Here is a 21,851-nt window from a genome sequence, read left to right as displayed (position 1 = left end):
TGTTCCTGAGTCGGCAGCATGGTGGCACAATGGTTAGCGCTGCTGTCTCACAGGAACCTGAGTTCGATTCCTGGCTTGGATCACTGTCTGTGTGGAATTTGCACATTCTACCCGTGTCGGCATGGGTTTGCTCCGGATGCTGCGGTTTTCACCCACAGTCCAAAATGTGCAGGTTAGGTTGATTGGCCATGTTAACTGCCCATTAGCGTCCTGGGATATGTATGTTTGGGGGATTAGCAGGGTGCATATGTGGGATTTCGGGGATAGGGCCTGGGTGGGATTGTTGTCGGTGTTGACTCGATGGGTCAAATGGCCCCCTTCTGCACTGTAGTGATTCTATGATTCTATGAGTCGGTTGGTCCATGTCCTCACACATTTTTTATCTTTTTCTCCAATGGAACAAGTGGGAAGAGTTGATGTCCGTGGTGCGCTATTCCTGAATAGGCTGGTTGCTTTTGTGAGGCAACGGGAAGTTTAGACAGAGTTAATGAGTGGGAGGTTGGTTTGAGTGATGGACTGGTCTGCATTCATCAAGCTTTGAAGTTTCTTGCAGTCTTGGACAGAGCAGGAGCCATTCCAAGCTAGAATGTTATTTATGGTGCATCTGTAAAAGTTGGTGAGAGTCGCAGCTGACATGCCAAATGTCTGTAAACCTCTGAGAAAATAGAGACGTTCGGAGACTTTTTTAATGATAGGGACATCATGGAGGAACCAGGAAAGGTTTTTCGTGATGTGGACCCTAAAACGTGAAGCTCTCGACTATTTCAACTTCATCCCATTGATGTAGATCGGGGCATGTACTCCACTAGGCTTCCAGAAGTCAATTTGCTTTGTTGACATTGAGGAGGAGATTATTGTTGTCGCCCCAGTTCACCAGATTCTGTGTCTCTTCCTCCGACCCACTGCAGGTGTCATCAGCAAACTTGGAAATCGAGTTGGAGGGGAATTTGGCCACACAGTCACCAGTGTATAAGGAGTACAGTAAGGGGCTGAGGACGCAGCCTTACGGCGACCGCTGTTCAGGATGATTGTGGAGGAGATGTAGTTGATTGTCCTTAATTTTGCTGTCTATGGATTCGGAAGTTCAGGATCCAATTGCAGAGGCAGGAGCCAAGCCCAGGGCCACGGACTTTGGACATGAGTTTCGGAGGACGATTGGTGTTGCAGGCTGAGCTGTAGTTGATAAACACGAGTCTGTGTTCCAGGGTTCACTGTCGGGCCAGGGAGATGGCATTGTGGACCTGTGGTGGATGTCGGTGAACTGTCGTGGATCCAGGCAATCTGGGAAGCCGGATCTGATTCATGCCATGACTAACCTTTTGATGCATTTCATAATATTGGACATCAGAGTCACCGGACGATCGCCATTAAGGCAGCCTGCTTGGCTTTTCCTTTGGTACTGGCCTTTGTTTGAGTTTTACCTGGTGCATAGATTGGCAACCTTCCTGCCGAGAGAGGACTGATGCAGCTGCACTGGTCCAGTAGACCAACGTGGGACAGCAGTAATCGCACTGAGCATTATGGACGATAGCGATTCGCTGAACCCTGAGGCTTTCTCCCACTCTTGAAAGCAAACACTGGAAGTTGTGTTCTGTGCCAATCGAGTGTGAGATTACAATTTTTTCCTGTGTTGTGGTAACAGTGGCCACAATGCTGTGATCTCCTCTCCAGGGTACAGTTCTGTGTAAATATAATAGAGATTCCGTGCTGTCAAGGCATCAGGATCTCCCTCTGCCAATTGTTAGTATTGTCCAGAGGCAAGGGTCAAACCAGCCGTCTTTGGTCCCAGCTGTGTTGCAGGGGTTGTCAGTAAACTGTCTGAGAGACGACAGATTGCCATCTACAGGACTCCAGTCTGGATTTTCTGTCAGGGTTTACTCCCTCATCCTTGTAGCTGAGTGAGGGTCAATGTTGTGGACTCTCCGGAAAGCTCTCACCCAAATGTATACCAGTGTGTTGCTACCATGGACTGCACGGTGACACAGTGGTTAGCACTGCTGACTCACAGCGTCAGGGAGCTGGGTTCAATTCCAGGCTTGGGTCACTGTCTGTGTGGAGTTTGGACCTTCTCCCCGTGTCTGTGTGGGTTTCCTCCGGATGCTCCTCTTTCCTCTCGCACTCCAAAAGACGTGCTGGATTTTAAAAAAAGATTTAAGTGATTTTATGTGTGTACATTCTTTTTTATTTTAACCCATCCTCAGTCCAAATGGTAACTTCTTTCCCTGAATCCTGTCTAATTTTATTCTTTATTTCCCTTCCTGACAGTGAACATAACCACAATTGTGACACTGACGAGCAGAAACTGTGGTCTGTCCAAATGTGTGACTCGTTACCTGGTGGCCATGTCAGCGGGGGATCTGCTGGTCGTTATCCTCGACCTGATATTCAGACACATTCCCATTCTTTACCAGGAACAGTTTGATTTCCTGCTGTCGCTCCCCGTGTGTAACATCCACGCCGTCCTGCTTTATGCAGCCACTGACTGTTCTGTCTGGTTCACCGTCACTTTCACCTTTGATCGATTTGTGGCCATTTGCTGCCCCAAGCTGAAGAGTAAATATTGCAGTGAGAAATCGGCGGCTGTGGTTCTGGGAACAGTGACGGTGCTGAGCTGTTTAAAGAATATTTTCTGGTATTTTATGTTATTAAATAGATATTGGCGGGCGAACGACCCCTGGTTTTGTTTGGTCACAACGGATGTGATGTTCTCTCCGGTCTGGGGAACAATCGAGTTCCTCCACTACATTCTAACCCCGGCTGCCCCGTTCGTCCTGATTCTGCTGCTCAACGTTTTCACCGTCAGACACATTTTAATGAGCAGCAGAGCCCGCAGGAGACTCCGGACTCACAGCAGTGGGGAGAATCCCAGAGACCCAGAGATGGAGAGTCGCAGGAAATCCATCATTTTACTGTTTGTTGTCTCAGCCAATTTCATCCTGTTATGGTCGACATTCATGGTTTATTCTATATGGAGTCGGATGAATAATTTGGGCTACCGGTCGTTCTGGTTACATTACTATGTTCTGGAATTTGGTTTCATGTTGCAACTCACAAGTTGTTGTACAAACACTGCCATTTATGCTGTGACACAGACTCACTTCAGGCAGCAGCTAATAAATCTGCTGAAATATCCCCTTACTGCAATTCTTCAACTCATTAGACCCTGAGAGGAAACTACAACTACAAGAGCCCTGACTCTTTCTATTGGACTTTCAAATATAAATAACAAACAGCCCCACAGAGACAGAGAGAGTGACAGATAAAGAGAGAGAGAGGGCAGTGAGAGCAAAACTGGGAGTGATAGAGAGACGGAGGTTGACAGAGAGAGGGAAGGGTACAAATACATGGAGCGTGACACAGTTTGAAAGAGTTTCTAACAGATACAGGGAGAGAAACAGAGAGAGCAAGAGAGAGAGAGAGAGAAAGAACAGCGACAGATAGGGACTCTCCCAGAGCGAGAAAAACAGGGATAGAGATTGGGGGAAATGGGGAGGGAGATGGACAGAGAATGAGAAAGGGAGACAGATGGAAGGATGTAACGAGTGAGGGAGACTAAAACGGAAAGGGAGACAGAAAGGGAGGCAGAGAGAAACAGAGACAGAGAGCGTCAGTGAATTTGAAACAGTGAGACTGAATGAGTACAATGGACACAGCAAGAGCAAAAGACAGAGCGAGGTAGAGAGAGAGAGAAAGACAGAGAAATAAGAAAAGGGGGACAGAGAAGGAGAGGGACAAGGAGAGTGAGACTGAGGGGGGAGGAGACACAGAGGAAGAGTGTAGAGAGAAGGTGAATGAGGGAGATGCAGAGAGACAGTAAGAGACACAGAGAAACAGGCGGAGAGAGAGAGAGAGAGGCATGCACAGAAAGACAGAGACAGAGAGAGAGACAGACCTAATGACTTTATCGATAACCATCAGGTAGAGTTATTGGAATATGAGCTCCCTGTTTGAGACAGTTAATGCTGTCCAATCCGGGAGCCCTGCAGATGTATATGATATGGTGTGTCTCTGTTACCGGAAGTCAGGGTGTGTACACTCTGGGTGTGGATGTGATGGACTGGTGGTTTTATCACTACACTATTAATACAGAAACTCAGCTAAAGTTCTGTGCATCCGGGTTCGAATCCCGTCACAGCAGATGGTGGAATTTGAATAAATATATCTGGAATTCAGAATCAGCTGGTGACCATAAAAGCATTGTCGATTTTTGGAAAAACCCATCTGGTTCACCAATGTCCCAGGGAAGGAAATCTGTCGTCCTTATGTGGTCAGGACTAAATGCGACTCAAAGTGGTTGACACTTAATTGTCCTCTGAACATGGGCAACTGGGGATGGGCAATAAATGCTGGCCGGCCAGTGACACCCAAGTCCCAAGTGTGAATACAAATACTTTGTACTGGGAAATTTTAAACAAACGGTAAACTGTTTCTCACAGCTGGATAAATTCCCAATCCCTCTGATCGAGGACTTAGCTTCAAAGCTGGCAGGAGGATTCTTGTTTCCAATTATGAACTTATTCACGTGCACTTATACTGACAGCTCGATGAGGATTCCCAGCGACATTCAACAATTCATACTCAGAGGAAGTTTAACATTTATAAAGTGTCAAATGTAGGCTTACATTAACACTGCAATGAAGTTAATGCGAAAATCGCCTAGTCGCCACACACTGGTGCCTGTCCGGGTAACACTGAGGGAGAATTTAGCATGGACACTGCACCTAACCAGCACGTCTTTCAGACAGTGGGAGGCAACCAGAGAAACCAGCGTAAACCCACGCAGATACAGAGAGAATGTGCAGACTCCGCACAGACAATGACCCAAGCCAGGAATTGAACCCAGGTCTCTGGCGTTATGAGGCAGCAGCGCTAACCACTGTGACACCTCGTCTACGGTGATAGTTTGGGCAAAGAAATTCCAGGAGGACCTGCATGACGGTGCAGCCCATAATATTGGCCCATATCCAGTTGTGGGCTTTATTTCTGTCCGCCCACCATTATTGATTGGAACACCTTCCAGGAGGCCGAGTCGTTCAGGTAGGTGCCTTGAGTTGGCTACGATTAACAGACACTTGTCATATTCCCAATGGAAGAGACGGTAATCATGAACTTTCTCAAAACTCTCCCAGTGGCAGCCAATAATATTCGGCTGTGGACGTAAGATTCCCCATTCCTGAATGAATTGAAGCAGCGAGTGCTGATGGGGGAATCCAAATGGCCGTTACAGCCTGAATTGCACCCATATTGGAGTGGCAGACAGCAGCTGACTGTGGAAGATGGCACACGCCTTTGGGGTTCAAGAGTGTCATCCTGAGCCAGGGTCACCATCCCATGGTGAACTTTACCATGGCCACCCAGGAGTGGCAAACTGAAGATCCTCCAAGTTGCCATGTCTGGTGGCCAGGTATGGATACGAATATTTGCCCATGGGTCAGTGTTGACAATATCAACAAGGGCAGAAGTACCACCAATTACTACTCTTCACACTTGGGGATGGCCAGGACATCCGCAGACGTGGCTGCACACGGAGATCATGTGGTCTATGTTCCTGGTAATGGTAGATGCTGATTCAAAATGGATGGCCGTACACAGGGTGAGTTACTCAAACACAAGGACAAGAGTGGAGAAACTTCACACCTCTTTCATGACACCCGGGATCCCGGAAATGTTAGTTTCTGAAAATGGACCACTCTTCATCAGCCAGGAATTTGCGCATTCGAAGAAGTTGGACAGAATTTGACACGTTAGGACAGTGTCATATTACCCATCATCCAACGGCCTGGCAGAAAGAGCGGCCCAAACAGTAAAAGCACGTTCAAAATACCATCCCTCAGTCTCTTTGGACACCAAACCATCCAGATTTCATCTTCAATTACAGAACGACACCCCTCAACCTCCCCCCGACCTCCCCTCTTCAACAACTGGAATAGCCCCAGCAGAGTTGTTGATGGGAAGTTCACTCCGCCCAGTGTTAAGTCTGACCTTCTGAGGGCGGGAGCTGACACCCAGTGCCGATCCCACCAGCCGGGAGAGGCACCTAAAGGCAGGTGATAGGTTATTGGTGAAGAATCATGGCAATGGATCCACGTGGTTATGAGGCACGGTCGAGTCTGGAACAGGGTCAGTTTCCGATCAAGTCCGCTTGGGAGATACCATCCTATGGGAATGCTTCAATCATCTACAAGCCATGAAGCCCCAAGCCGTGCAGGAAAAATCAATTCCCAGCACAGCGGGAACTTTGGAAAGAATTCCAGGCACTCCGGCTCCTGTTCCTCATCTCCGCCAGTGGGAACCTCGGAGTCTGAAATGGACACAGTGGGTTTAGCCTCTCGACCACATTGTCACCCGATAAAGGGAACTCGGGCCACACGCTCATGGTGGAAGAGGCGAGCTCCGGTCTGCTGAACCCCACTCACTTCCGAGGCTGAGCAGCAGGAACCGGACCCAGCATTGAAACTCCAAAAAAGGCTTCCAAGGTGGTCAGCCCTCGGCGATTACTCAGACCTAGAGGGGGAGAGGGGGGGGCAGTGACTTCAATCAGGTTCATGAGTTGGACACGGGCAAATATAAACTACCAAACTGAGGCCTGTGAAATGTGCCCACTCAGGGAGCTCCACAGAGTGCAAGCTGCAGAGAGTGAAGCACTGAGAGCTGGGGTAAGTGTGGGAGTTTAGGGAAGTGGGTGGAGAGGTATTGCTGTGTCTTGTGTCCCTTACCGCCCGGTCCCTTACGGCCAGGTCCAGTGTGGGTAGGTGTCGACCAGACATTACAGTTCAGAAAGTGCCGTGAGCAGATGTGTTTATTGAGACTTTCAGAAGACTTTTGACAAGTTCTCACATCGCAGACTGCCATGTAAAGTGAAAGCACATGGGATTACAGGCAATGTTTTGAGACGGATAGAAAGCTGGTTCACTGATAGAAAGCAAAGAGTTGGCAATAAATGGGCCTTTTTCTGATTAGCAGTCAGTGTCTAGTGGGGTTCTGCAGGAATCTGTGCACGGACCCCAACTGCTCACATTATATATTAATTATTCTGAAAATGGAACTAGATGGATCATCTCCAAATTTGCAGATGATAAAAGGTGTGTGAGGGTGAGCTATGAGAAACATGCAGACATGCTTCAGTGTGATTTGAACAGGCTCAATGTGTGGGCATGTGCAAAGCAGTTGCAGTAAAATGAGGATAAATGTGAGGTTATCCACTTTAGCAGCAATAATAGGAAGACAGATTATTATTTGAATGGGTGTAAATTGAGAGAGGTGGATACTCAGCGAGACCTTGGTGTCCGTATGCATCAGTAAGTGAAAGTCAGCGCGCATGTACAACCGGCAGTAAAGAAGACAACTGTAATGCTGCCCTTCATAGGGATAAGATTGGAGTACAGGAAGAGAGATGTGTCACTGCAGTTGTACAGGGCATTGCTGAGGCCACACTTCGAGTATTGTGTGCAGTTTTGGTGTCCTTATCTGAGGAAGGATATCCTCGCTATAGAGGAAGTACAGCGAATGTTTACCAGGCTGTATTCCTGGGATGGCAAGTCTGTGATATGAAGAGAGACGAAGGCGGGAAGGGCTTTCTTTATTCATTGCAGTTCATTAGAGTGAAACATATATTATTGGACCATGTTTAGACAGGGTAGATTCAGAAAGAATGTTCCTGATCCTCAGGGAGTTGAGGACTAGGGTTCATGGTTTGAGGAGAAGCATCAACCTTTTAGAACAGAGGTGAGGAGAAATTTCTCCACTCTGATGATCGATGGACTTCGCTACCACAGAAAGTAGCTGAGGCCAAAACCTTTCGTGATTTCAGGAAGAAATTATGTATCGCTCTTGGGGCTAAAGTGATCACGGGATATGGGAGCAAGGGATGGTCAGGATATTGAAGTTGATGATGATCCATGATCAAACTGAATGTCGGAGCTGGGTCGAAGGGCCGAATGGCCTGCTCCTGCTGTTCCTATATTTCAATGTTTCTATGATTGTGAAGCTGAGGTGAGTCTGTACACGGTGTGAATCTGAACATGATCCGAGTCCGAACCTTGTGTGAATCTGAACAGCGTCTCTGTCTGAACCTGGGTGGGTCTGAACCTGGTGCGGGGCCTCTCGACATGATTGCCAGTATTCCACTTGCCTTCCTAACTGCCGATTCAACCTGCAGGTTAACCTTTAGAGAATCTTGAACAAGGCCTCCCAAATTCCTTTGTGCATCTGATTTTCTGAGCATTTCCCCATTTAGAAAATAGTCTCTGCATCCATTCCTCCTTCCAAAGAGCATAACCTCACACTTTTCCTCATTGTATTTCATCTGCCCCCTCTTTATCCACTGTCCTAACCTGTCCAAGTCCTTCTGCAGCCCTCCTCCTCCCCCTCCCACTTCCGCAATACTCCCTGTCCCTCTGCATATCATTGTATCATCACCAAACTTAGCAACAGTGCCTTCATTTCGTTTTTCCAAATTATTAATGTGTATTGTGAAAAGTTGTGGTCCCAGCACCGACCCCCGAGGCACACCACTTGTCTCCGGCTGCCATCCTGAAAGAAGATCCCTTCATCCCTACTCTCTGCCTTCTGCCAGTCAGCCAATCCTCTATCCATGCCAGGATCTTACCCTCAACACCATTGGCCCTTAACTTATATAACAGCCTCCTATGCTGCGCCTTATCAAAGAAAGATCACCACCAATGCCACCACAATTTCCTCAGCTATGTCTTCAAGAACCCTGGGGTGTACTCCATTCGGTCCAGGTGATTTATCCACCCACAGACCTTTCAGTTTCCCCAGAACCTTCTCCTGAGTGATGGCCACTACACCCACCTGTGTCCCCCGACTCTCCTGGAGCTCTGGCATCCCACTGGTGTCTTCAACCGTGAAGACTGATGCAAACTATTCAGTTCCTCTGCCATTTCTTTGTTTCCTATTATTCCTTCTCCAGCCTCATTTTTCAGTGATCCAATGGGTATTTTTGCCTCTCTCTTAACTTATATTGGAAAACCTCCTCCTCCTCTTTTATAATACAAGCTCGCTTACACTCAGATTACATCTTCTCCCCTCTTATTGCTTTTTTAAGTTGTCCTCTGCTCGCTTTCAAAAGCTTCTCAATCTTCTGCCTTCCCACTAATCCTTGCCACTAAGGATGCTTTCCATTTTGTGTTTTTGCTGCCCTTGGCTTCCCCGTCAGCCATGGATTCCTCGTCCTCCCTGTGGCATGTTTCCTCCTCCTTGGGATGAATTCCTGTTGTGCCTCCCAAATAACTCTCAAGAACTCCTGTCATTGCTGTTCCACTTTCTCCCCTGCTCGGCTCCCTTTCCAATCAACTCTGGCCAGCTCCACCTTCATGTCCTTGTGGTTATCTTTATTTAATTCAAATACCTTTACATCTGATTCCAGGTTCTTCCTCTCAAACTGCAGGGTAACTTCTATCATATTGTGGTGACTGCTCCCTAAGGGTTCCTTCACCTTAAGTTCCCGAATCAAGTCTGCCTCATTACACATCGCCAAATCCAGAATTGCTTGTTCCGTAGTAGGCTCTGTCACAAGCTGCTCCAAAAACCATCTCTTAGACATTCCACAAATTCCTTTTCTTGGGATCCACGACCTACCTGATTTTCCCAGTCCACCTTAGAATCTTAGAAACCTACATATTGAAGTCCCCCATGATTATTGTAACATTGCCTTTTCTATCTCCTGATGTATTTTCTGCCCCTCATTCTCTCACTATCCTCATCCCTACCCTCAGTCTGTACTTTACCCTTTACCTCCGCCAATCAGACACGATGTTTACATTTGAAGGCCATTTTCCAATGTTCAAAGTCTCTCTATTTTTCCCTTGCCTCCTTTTTCCCTTTTGCCTGTAATTCAGATTGATTCAATTATTTTGCTTGCTGTTCCTCCCTTTCCTTTTCTTTTCCCTGTAATTCAAATCGTTTTAATTATTTTTTATATTGAGTCAGTTTTATTTGTAACTGAATTTCCAACGATTCTGACTGAGCTTCTGACAATTCCAAATGTTGTGCTATTGCCACAATGATCTCTCCTTTCTGTACTCTGTCAGGCAATGTCAACTGGAATGTGTTTCCAATTCCAAAAGCTTTGCTTTCGTCACTATCTGTCAGGTAACTTGCGTGACTTCCTCCACCCGCAGAAACTTCTGAGCCTCTGAAAGAGACATTAATCCAAACCACACTCCCTATTTAAACTGGAATACAACACCTGAAAAGAAAACACAAATCTGCTCAGCGCTCACTGTCTTTGAGTTCACTAATCCAAAATCAATCAAGAAATACAGGTTTCAATCCCGGAGCCCCCAGTTGTTCTCAGTCAGGTTGGATACTCCCAGTTGTTCCATGAAGCTCGAGTGACCTGTAACTCTTTACCTTGAATCTGGCTCGAAGGAGCACGAGAGGTTTCACTTCAGGTGGGAGTGAACTGACCCACGAGGAACTCTCATTCAATACAAAGTTTAATTGAGAATATTGTTGACATGTGTAGTAAGACAATGAGCAAAAACTTTTAACAATTACAAACAAGAAACACAACAACCACAATAATGTACAACTCTGAAGGAAATATCTCTAGTGTGTTCCAACCAAAGCCAACATCCAATCCACAAAACCCTCCAAATCACCACAATACAGCAGAGGTTAATGCCGAATTATTACACATGTCCAGCCTCCTGGGCTGAATGCTCAAAATCCCTTGAGAAACTCAGCAGAGGTTGCAGTCGAGTCTGTTCCACAAAACACAGCCTTTTCAAAAGAGAAGGACAGGGAGAGGGAGAGAGATTGCTTCTGAGCTTGCTGCTGAACTGCTTCCCAAAACAAAACTAAAAGACCAAAAGAAAACCACCACCTGACTGCCACATCTTAGATCCACCTCCATGGAAGCTGCATGATTTAAACAAAATTGCTGAAAGGTCCACTCACATGACAACATTAACACCCTCACTCTCAACTCAGCACTCCCCATTACCCCAACACTCTCTCTCTCTCACCAACACTATCCTGTCACGTCAACACACCCCCTCACCTCAACACACCCCCGCTCACCTCAATACTCCCCTTCCCCTCTCTGCACAATCTCTATCACACAGACATTACACCCTTTCTCCTCAACACTAGCCGTCTCGCTTCTAAGTTCCCCCTCTCACATTTACATTGTCCCATAGAGGGTTAACATCAATTCCTCTCACCAGAACACGCGCTCTCAATTCAACACTCCCCCAATCAACACAACTCTCCCCCTCTCACCTTAACATGTTCCCCCCCTCACATCAATCCTCCCACTCACTTCTACATTCCCCCACGCACCACAACACTACCCATCTCATCTCGACGCTCCTCACCTCAAGATCCCCAAGATATGAATTTCCCGTCCCACACCGCATGGGAGTCGGAGCAGATGGGCACAGACCGTGTCAAGATCCAATTACCTCTGGTGGGATTATCCGAATTTGGGGAGAGCGCGGGGCCAAATCCTACACTCTGTCTCACATCAACATTCTCCCTCTCTCATATCAGCTCTCTCTTCTCATCTCAGCACTCTGTCTCGCCTCAGCTCCTGCCATCTCATTTTAACTTTCCCCCTCACCTCAACAAACTCCCCCTCATCTCAATACACCGCCTCTCAACTCATCACTCTCCCCCTCACTTCCATAATAAACTTTCACTCCACACACAGCCCCCCACTCCACACAACTCAAACATCCGCCCGCTGTCCCTGCCCTGGGTGTGTTTGCTGGGGAAATTGCAGATGGAGTTTTATCTTGTGTTTCCCCGATGCTACACCTGTCCCTGCAGATGCAGAAATAACCTGATTCTTATTGGAACCAGGTATTTAGGAACAGCAGTGGCCGCACTCTCCTTTCACAACCTGCACAGATACATTACTGAATTGCTCTGATTGTCAATACACATCCAGGTGCATGGCTAACCTCATCCCTACTGCCTTTACCTTCCAGGTGTATCACCAACTTCATTCTTATTACCAACTGACAAACAGATACATCACTGACCTCACTCTTATTGTCGCTACTGATTCCCTGCGACCCCCACGTTACAAAACGAATAAAGGCAACACAGCAGCAGCGTCACACAAACTGTCTCAAAAACCTTCAGCTCCTTCAATCATTCTCATCCTGGGCTGATCTCAACAACATAAAGTTTGAATGCAGAATGTAAGTTTGTTCCTCCACGAATACACTTGGTTTAAATAATTGCGGAACAGAGCATCTATTTCAGGTCAAGCAGAGGTGGCAGTGTGGGAGCATGGTGCTAACTATCAGAATTATCTGTATCAATATCTGACTGCTCAGAGACCGGAATTAAAATAAATATATTCACTGCATGTGAAACATGTATAAAATGATATGCATTAAAAAGTTACTGCTGGTGTTCAGTGACTGGAACTAATGTTATTCACCTTGAGATCTCGATAAATGTACCTCTTCTGTTCTGTACAGTCAGTTGGAGAAACGGATTTCGAAATGTTTTTCAATTAGATTGTATAAGGTCTCCACATGCATTTTCACAAATTCCCTCAATAAATCCCCAGCTGAATTTAACAAGGCAGTCCCCACCAATTGAATTCTGGTTTTCACTCTGCGTGAGATGTCAGCCCCTCCGGGAATGTCACCCCGCTTGGTTAACGCTGACACACAGACTCACTGTTACTGGGAGATATTGCAAAGTGTTCTTGTGTTGGATCGGGTCATCTCACTGTCCCAATAATGCAAACAATCACAATATGGAACGGGTTCTCACTTCTACACGGGACAATTATTCCCCATTTGGCATTGATTGCCATCAGTTGATCAATCTGATTTACTTTACTGGGACACTCTACACAGACAACAGAAAATGTCTGCAATTAATTCATTCGAATTCCAAAGTGTCTGAACTGTATTTAGGAAAGATCTGAAGGAGTAATTCACAAACTATTACAACAAATTAACAGAAGACAGTTATTATAAAAGCACAAATGGAAAATATCAATATCAGTGAGGCTGCCCTGGGATTACTTCATGGAGAGTGATGGAAACGTGTTTGATACAGAAGATACACGTCCCTTTTATCAGCCTGTTTGAATTGGCAGTGCAGCAAGACCATACACTTTACCCAGTGCTGTCCCTATCCTTGGAAATGTTCAATGGAAGCACAATTTACAGTAACCCAATGGCAAATACAGAAACATGGTTCAGAATGGGGTTCGACACAGAGTAAACACCCTTTGCAGTGAACTATTCAATGGGACACTGCAGAGTGAGCTTTGCTCTGTCTGCAATCCCGTGTGTAACTGTTCCGGGAAGGTTTCAGAGGGCAGTATCAAGAGGAGATGTATCTGTATTGAACTTTTCTTTACCCATACATGGGATTTTTTTCTGGCAATATACAGGGAGAGCAGAACTATATGTATCTCTGTGTCCACCTGCGCTCGAGTTCCTGATGGGACAGTGTCGAGAGATTTTCTGTGGACCTTACCCTGTGCTGCTCTTGCTCAGGTCTTTAGTGTTTGGACCGTGTATGCAGACATTTTTTGTGCATCTCACCCTTGCTACACCTTCACTGGAGTTCTTGGTGAAACAGTGTGATGGGAGGTTTCTGGAAATCTCAGCCTGAGCTGCATCTGAACTCACACTCGTTGCATCTGTCTTGGGAGAGTTTGATGGGGACATTATAGAGGGAGATTTATTCTACATTTAACCACGTACTGTCCCTATCCTGGGTATCCTGGGAGTGTTTGATGAGGACACTGTCGAGAGAGGTTTATTAGGTATCTACCCCCCCACCCCGGCCAATGCTGTAGCTGTTCTGGGTGGTGCAGAGGGAATTTTACCGTGTGAATGTTTGATGGGCACAGTCTTAAATTTACTCTGTGTCTATCCCCATGCTGTACACGTCCTGGGAGTGTTTGATGGGGACATTGATGAGGGACATTTACTTTGTATCTAACCCCGTCCAGTACCGGTCCTGTACGTTGCCCGTCTCCCAAATTAGCATGGCTAATCCAACTAACTCCCACATCTTTGGAGAGTGGGAGGAAATGAGAGCACACAGAGGATTCCCACGCAGACAGGGGAGAACGTGCACACTCCACACAGAGAGTGACCCGAGGCTGTAATCAAACCCGGGTCTTTGGCGCCATGAGGCAGCAGCGCCAACCAGTGTGTTACAGAACCTCACCCACACCACAAAATTCCCCCCTCACCTCCACACTCCCACTGTCACCTCCACACTCCCACTGTCACCTCCACACTCCCCCTCTCGCCTCAACACTCTCCCCCTCTCGCCTCGACACTCTCCCCCTCTCGCCTCGACACTCTCCCCCTCTCGCCTCGACACTCTCCCCCTCTCGCCTCGACACTCTCCCCCTCTCGCCTCGGCACTCTCCCCCTCTCGCCTCGGCACTCTCCCCCTCTCGCCTCGACACTCTCCCCCTCTCGCCTCGACACTCTCCCCCTCTCGCCTCGACACTCTCCCCCTCTCGCCTCGACACTCTCCCCCTCTCGCCTCGACACTCTCCCCCTCTCGCCTCGACACTCTCCCCCTCTCGCCTCGACACTCTCCCCCTCTCGCCTCGACACTCTCCCCCTCTCGCCTCGACACCCTCCCCCTCTCGCCTCGACGCCCTCCCCCTCTCGCCTCGACGCCCTCCCCCTCTCGCCTCGACGCCCTCCCCCTCTCGCCTCGACGCCCTCCCCCTCTCGCCTCAACGCTCCCCCCCTCTCGCCTCAACGCTCTCCCCCTCTCGCCTCAACACTCCCCCCTCTCACCTGTACACACTGTGTACCTCACCCTCTGCTATACCTGCACTGGAGATTCGTGTTTGGACAGTGTAGAGGGAGATAGTTTGTGTATCTGGGCCTGTGCTGCATCTACAATGAGGGTATTTGATGGGAGTGTAGAGGCAGCTTATCCTTGTAAATGTCTGATGGGCGCAAGCTTACAGATATCGAGCCTGAAGGTTGCCTGACTAAGTTGAACCTTCGCTTTAGCAGCCATGAGACAGCCTGGTCACACAGTTAAGATGGGGTGGGAGTGACACTGGACCTCTGTAGCTGACATTGGAGTGTTTGATGGGATGTTGCAGATGATGTTTGCTCCGTGTTTAAGGGCTGTCACCGTTCCCTCCGCACTCTGGCTGGCAGCGTGAGGGGACAGACTGACTTCACACCTAATCTCTGCAGTAAATATCCTGGGAGTGTTTGTTGGATCAGTGTGTATTGATATAACACCATGTTGTTCCCCTCTCATCTGAAAGCTCCCTCCTCACATTAACACACTCCCTCTCACCTCAGTAACCGCCTCCCACCTCAACTCCCACCGTCCACAGCAACACCCCTCACCTCAACACTGACCCTCTCACCTCAAAATTCCCCTTCACCTCAACTCTCTCTCTCTCACCCCACTCACATCAAAAATAGGATTGACCTTGTGAGTTCCTTCAATCTTTCTGATTCTAGGCTGCCTTAAACAGCATAAAATTTCACTGTGCACCGTCCGTCTGTTCCTCCAGGAATACCCGAGTGTTAAATAATTTCTGAATAGAGCATCTATTTCAGGTCAGGGAAAGGTAGCGGCGTTGAAGCATGATGCTAAATACCAGCATTAACTATACCAATGTCTGATTTCTCCATGTCCCGTGTTACATTGATTTGGGTGAGAATTTAGGAGGCATGGTTAGTAAGTTTGCAGATGACACCAAGATTGGTGGCTTAGTGGACAGTGAAGGTTATCTCCGATTGCAATGGGATCTTGATCAATTGGGCCAGTGGGCTGACAAATGGCAGATGAAGTTTAATTTAGATAAATGCGAGATGATGCATTTTGGTAGATGGAATCAGGGCAGGATTTACTGAGTTACCCTTACTGGGTAGGGAGTTGGGGAGAGTTACAGAACAAAGAAATCTAGAGCGGTGGTAAGGGAAATACAGACATTGACAGCAAAACAGAGGTGTGGGTTGACGTGAGATGGTGGGATGAGACACAGGATCTGCGGGGGGGGGGGGGGGGGGGGGGGTGTCCAGTGTGGGCTCAGAACAAAGAACAATAAAGCACAGGAACAGGCCCTTCGGCCCTCCAAGCCTGCCCCAATCTATTCCCAGTCTGTTAGAACCGAGAACCAGAGAACATTACAGCACAGAAACAGACCTTTTGGTCCTTCTTGCCTGTGCCGAACCGTTTTTCTGCCGAGTCCCACTGACCTGCACCTGGACCATATCCCTCCACACCCCTCTCATCCATGTACCTGTCCAAGTTTTTCTTAAATGGTAAAAGTGAGCCCGCATTCACCACTTCATCTGACAGCTCATTCCACACTCCCACCACTCTCTGTGTGAAGAAGCCCCCTCCTTGATGTTCCCTTCAAACTTTTCCCCCTTCACCCTTAACCCACATCCTCTAGTTTTTTTCTCCCCGAGCCTCAGTGGAAAAAGCCTGCTTCCATTCACTCTATCTATATCCATCACAATTTTATACACCTCCATCAAATCTCCCCTCATTTGTCTCTGCTCCAGGGAATAAAGTCCTAACCTATTCAACCTTTCTCTGTAACTCAGTTTCTCAAGTCCCGGCAACATCCTTGTAAACCTTCTCTGCACTCTTTCAACCTTATAGAACCATAGAACCATAGAAAATTACAGCTCAGAAACAGGCCTTTTGGCCCTTCTTGTCTGTGCCGAACCATTTTATGCCTAGTCCCACTGACCTGCACTTGGACCATATCCCTCCACACGCCTCTCATCCATGAACCCGTCCAAGTTTTTCTTAAATGTTAAAAGTGACCCCGCATTTACTACTTTATCCGGCAGCTCATTCCACACTCCCACCACTCTCTGTGTGAAGAAGCCCCCCCCCCCTAATATTCCCTTTAAACTTTTCTCCTTTCACCCTTAACCCATGCCCTCTGGTTTTTTTCTCCCCTAGCCTCAGCGGAAAAAGCCTGCTTGCATTCACTCTATCTATACCCATCAAAATCTTATACACCTCTATCAAATCTCCCCTCAATCTTCTACGCTCCAGGGAATAAAGTCCCAACCTATTCAATCTCTCTCTGTAACTCAGCTTCTCAAGTCCCGGCAACATCCTTGTGAACCTTCTCTGCACTCTTTCAATCTTATTTCCATCCTTCCTGTAACTAGGTGACCAAAACTGTACACAATACTCCAAATTCGGCCTCACCAATGCCTTATATAACCTTACCATAACACTCCAACTTTTATACTCGAGACTCCGATTTATAAAGGCCAATGTACCAAAGGCACTCTTTACGACCCTATCCACCTGTGACGTCACTTTTAGGGAATTCTGTACCTGTATTCCCAGATCCCTCTGTTCAACTGCACTCTTCAGAGTCCTACCATTTACCCTGTACGTTCTACTTTGGTTTGTCCCTCCAAAGTGCAATATCTCACACTTGTCCGCGTTAACCTCCATTTGCCATTTTTCAGCCCATTTTTCTAGTTGGTCCAAATCCCTCTGCAAGCTTTGAAAACCTTCCTCACTGTCCACTACACCTCCAATCTTTGTATCATCAGCAAACTTGCTGATCCAATTTACCACATTATCATCCAGATCATTGATGTAGATGACAAACAACAATGGACCCAACACCGATCCCTGCGGCACACCACTAGTCTACCTGATACGCTGCAAGAAAGGATGTCCCGAGGCATGGTACCTTGGGAAAACCATGCAGACGCTACGTCAACGGATGAATGAACACCGCTCGACAATCACCAGGCAAGACTGTTCTCTTCCTGTTGGGGAGCACTTCAGCGGTCACGGGCATTCGGCCTCTGATATTCGGGTAAGCGTTCTCCAAGGCGGCCTTCGCGACACACGATGGCGCAGAGTCGCTGAGCAGAAACTGATAGCCAAGTTCCGCACACACGAGGACGGCCTCAACCGGGATATTGGGTTCATGGCACACTATTTGTAACCCCCACAGAGTTTCACTGGCTGTCTTGTCTGGAGACAATACATATCTTTTTAGCCTGTCTTGATTCTCTCTCCACTCACATTGTTTTGTTTCTTAAAGACTTGATTAGTTGTAAGTATTCGCATTCGAACCATTATTCATGTAAATTGAGTCTGTGTCTTTATATGCTCTGTTTGTGAACAGAATTCCCACTCACCTGAAGAAGGGGCTTGCAGCTCCGAAAGCTTGTGTGGCTTTTGCTACCAAATAAACCTGTTGGACTTTAACCTGGTGTTTTTAAACTTCTTACTGTGCACACCACTAGTCACAGGCCTCCACTCAGATTAATATCCTTCCTGTAATTAGGTGCCCAAAACTGCTCACAATACTCTAAATTCAGCCTCACCAATGTCTCATACAACCTCACCATAACATTCCAACTCTTATACTCAATACTTTGATTTGTAAAGGCCAATGTACCAAAAGCACTCTTTACGGCCTTAACTACCTGTGACCCCACTTTTATGTATTATGTATCTGTATTCCCAGATCCCTCTGTTCTACTGCACTCCTCAGTGTCCTACCATTTACCTTGTATGTTCGACCTTGGTTTGTCCTTCCAAAGTGCAATACCTCACACTTGTCTGCATTAAACTCCATCTGCCATTTTGCAGCCCATTTTGCGAGCAAATCCCTCTGCAAGCTTTGAAAACCTTCCTCACTGTCCACGACACCTCCAATCTTTGTATCGTCAGCAAATTTGCTGATCCAATTTACCACATTATCATCCAGATCATTGATTTAGATGACAAACAACAATGGACCCAACACTGATCCCTGTGGCACACCACTCGTCACAGGCCTCCACTCAGAAAAGCAATCATCCACTACCACTCTCTGGCTTATTCCATTGAGCCAGTGTCTAAGCAAGTTTACGACCTCTCCATGTTTCCCTAGCGACTGAACCTTCCGAAGTAACCTCCCATGTGGGACTTTGTCAAAGGCCTTACTGAATTCCATGTAGACAACATCCACCGCCTTCCCTTCATCCACTTTCCTGGTAACCTCCTCGAAAAACTCTAATAGATTGGTCAAACATGACCTACCACGCACAAAGCCATGTTGACTCTCCCTAATAAGTCCCTGTCTATCCAATTATTTGTAGATCCTATCTGTTAGTACTCCTTCCATTAATTTACCTCCTGCTGACGTCAAACTTACCGGCCTATAATTTCCCGCATTACGTTTTGAGCCTTTTTTAAACAACGGAACAACATGAGTTATCCTCCAATCATCCAGCAACTCACCCCATGGATACCAACATTTTAAATATATCTTCCAGGGCCCCTGCAATTTCAACACTAGACTCCTTCAAGGTCCGAGGGAATACCCTGTCTGGTCCTGGGGATTTATCTCCTCTGATTTGCCTCGAGACAGCAAGCACCTCCTCCCCTTTAATCCGTATAGGTTCCATGACCTCCCTACTTATTTGCCTTATTTCCATAGACTCCATGCCCGTTTCCTTAGTAAATATCTTTTGGTTCCGTACATAGCCGACCACTCTGATCTTCAAGAGGACCAATTTTATCCCTTACTATCCTTTTGCTCATAATACACCTGCAGAAGTTCTTCGGATTATCCTTCACCTTGTCTGCCAAAGCAACCTCATATCTTCTTTTCGCCCTCCTGATTTCTTTCTTAAGTAGTTTCTTGCACTTTTTATACTCCTCAAGCATCTTATTTGCTCCCTGTTGCCTATACATGTCATAAATCTCTCTCTTCTTCTTCATCAGAGTTCCAATATCCCTCGAGAACCAAGGTCCCTTATTCTTATTCACTTTGCCTTTAATCCTGACAAAAACAGACAAACTCTGCACTCTCAAAATTTCTCCTTTGAAGGCCTCCCACTTACCAATCACACCCTTGCCAGAGAAGAGCCTGTCTCAATCCTCACTTTTTAGATCCTTTCTCATTTCTTCAAATTTGTCCTTTTTCCGGTTTAGAACCTCAACCCGAGGACCAGATCGATCTTTATCCATGATCAAGAACAAAACAAAGAACAAAGAATGATACAGCACAGGAACAGGCCCTTCGGCCCTCCAAGCCCGCGCCGCTCCCTTGTCCAAACTAGACCATTCTTTTGTATCCCTCCATTCCCACTCCGTTCAGGTGGCTATCTAGATAATTCTTAAACGTTCCCAGTGTGTCCGCCTCCACCACATTGCCCGGCAGCGCAGTCCAGGCCCCCACAACCCTCTGTGTAAAATACGTCCTCCTGATATCCCTGGTAAACCTCCCCCCCCTCACCTTGAACCTATGACCCCTCGCAAACATCACCACCAACCTGGGAAAAAGCTTCCCACCGTTCACCCTCTCTATGCCTTTCATAATTTTATACACCTCTATCAGTTCACCCCTCATCCTCCATCTTTCCAGTGAGAACAACCCCAGTTTACCCAATCTCTCCTCATAACGAAGCCCCTCCATACCAGGCAACATTCTGGTAAACCTCCTCTGCACTCTCTCTAAAGCCTCCACGTCCTTCTGGTAGTGTAGCGACCAGAACTGGACGCAGTACTCCAAATGCGGCTGAACCAACGTTCTGTACAACTGCAACATCAGACCCCAACTTTTATACTCTATGCCCCGTCCTATGAAGGCAAGCATGCCATATGCCTTATTCACTACCTTCTCCACCTGTGACATCACCTTCAAGGATCTGTGGACTTGCACACCCAGGTCCCTCTGCGCATCTACACCCTTTATGGTTCTGCCATTTATCGTATAGCTCCTCCCTATGTTAGTTCCACCAAAATGCATCACTTCGCATTCATCTGGATTGAACTCCATCTGCCATTTCTTTGCCCAAATTTCCAGCCTATCTATATCCTTCTGTAGCCTATGACAATGTTCCTCACTGTCTGCATGTCCAGCTATTTTCGTGTCGTCCGCAAACTTACTGATCACCCCAGTTACACCTTCTTCCAGATCGTTTATATAAATCACAAACAGCAGAGGTCCCAATACAGAGCCCTGCGGAACACCACTAGTCACAGGCCTCCAGCCGGAAAAAGACCCTTCCACGACCACCCTCTGTCTTCTGTGACCCAGCCAGTTCTCACCCATCTAGCCACCTCCCCCTTTATCCCATGAAATCCAATCGTTTGCACCAACCTGCCATGAGAGCCTTTTTCAAACGCTTTACTAAAGTCCATATCGACGACATCCACGGCCCTTCCCTCGTCAACCATTCTAGTCACTTGTTCAAAAAACTCCACCAGGTTAGTGAGGCATGACCTCCCTCTCACAAAACCATGCTGACTATCGTGAATGAGTTTATTCCTTTCTAAATGCGCATACATCCTATCTCTAAGAATCTTCTCCAACAACTTCCCGACCACGGACGTCAAGCTCACCGGCCTATAATATCCTGGGTTATCCTTCCTACCCTTCATAAATAACGGGACCACATTAGCTATCCTCCAATCCTCTGGGACCTCACCTGTGTCCAGTGACGAGACAAAGATTTGCGTCAGAGGCCCAGCGATTTCATCTCTCGTCTCCCTGAGCAGCCTTGGATAGATTCCATCAGGCCCTGGGGAAGTGTCAGTCTTTATATTCCCTAAAAAAACCTAACACTTCCTCCCTTGTAATGGAGATTCTCTCCAACGGGTCAACAGTCCCCTCCGAGACACTCCCAATCAACACATCCCTCTCCTTTGTGAATACCGACGCAAAGTATTCATTTAGGATCTCAAGTTGAAACTAATGGCGTTATGATCACTGGAAACAAAGTGTTCCCCTGCACACACTTCCGTCACTTGTCCTAACTCGTTTCCTAAAAGGAAATCTAATTTTGCATCCTCTCTGATTGGTACCTCTATATCTTGATTTTGAAAATTTTCCTGAACACATTTTACAAGCTCGAACCCGTCTA

The 21,851-nt window shown here is 47.1% G+C and overlaps 1 long non-coding RNA gene across 3 annotated transcripts in view; it reads right to left on the bottom strand.

Moving 5' to 3' along the window:
• The window catches only part of LOC144486990 (uncharacterized), a 61,679-nt gene that overhangs the window by 28,314 nt on the left and 11,514 nt on the right, over window positions 1-21,851 (bottom strand). For all 3 annotated transcript variants that reach the window (XR_013496359.1, XR_013496361.1, XR_013496360.1), the window contains exon 3: window positions 19,827-19,943. This is a non-coding gene — a long non-coding RNA (uncharacterized LOC144486990). The remainder of the gene's footprint in view (window positions 1-19,826; window positions 19,944-21,851) is intronic.

Source organism: Mustelus asterias, unplaced genomic scaffold, assembly GCF_964213995.1.
Source record: "Mustelus asterias unplaced genomic scaffold, sMusAst1.hap1.1 HAP1_SCAFFOLD_549, whole genome shotgun sequence".
Lineage (NCBI taxonomy): Eukaryota > Metazoa > Chordata > Chondrichthyes > Carcharhiniformes > Triakidae > Mustelus > Mustelus asterias.
The sequence above is the reverse complement of the archived record's forward strand: the minus strand, read 5'-3'. Positions and strand labels throughout refer to the sequence as shown.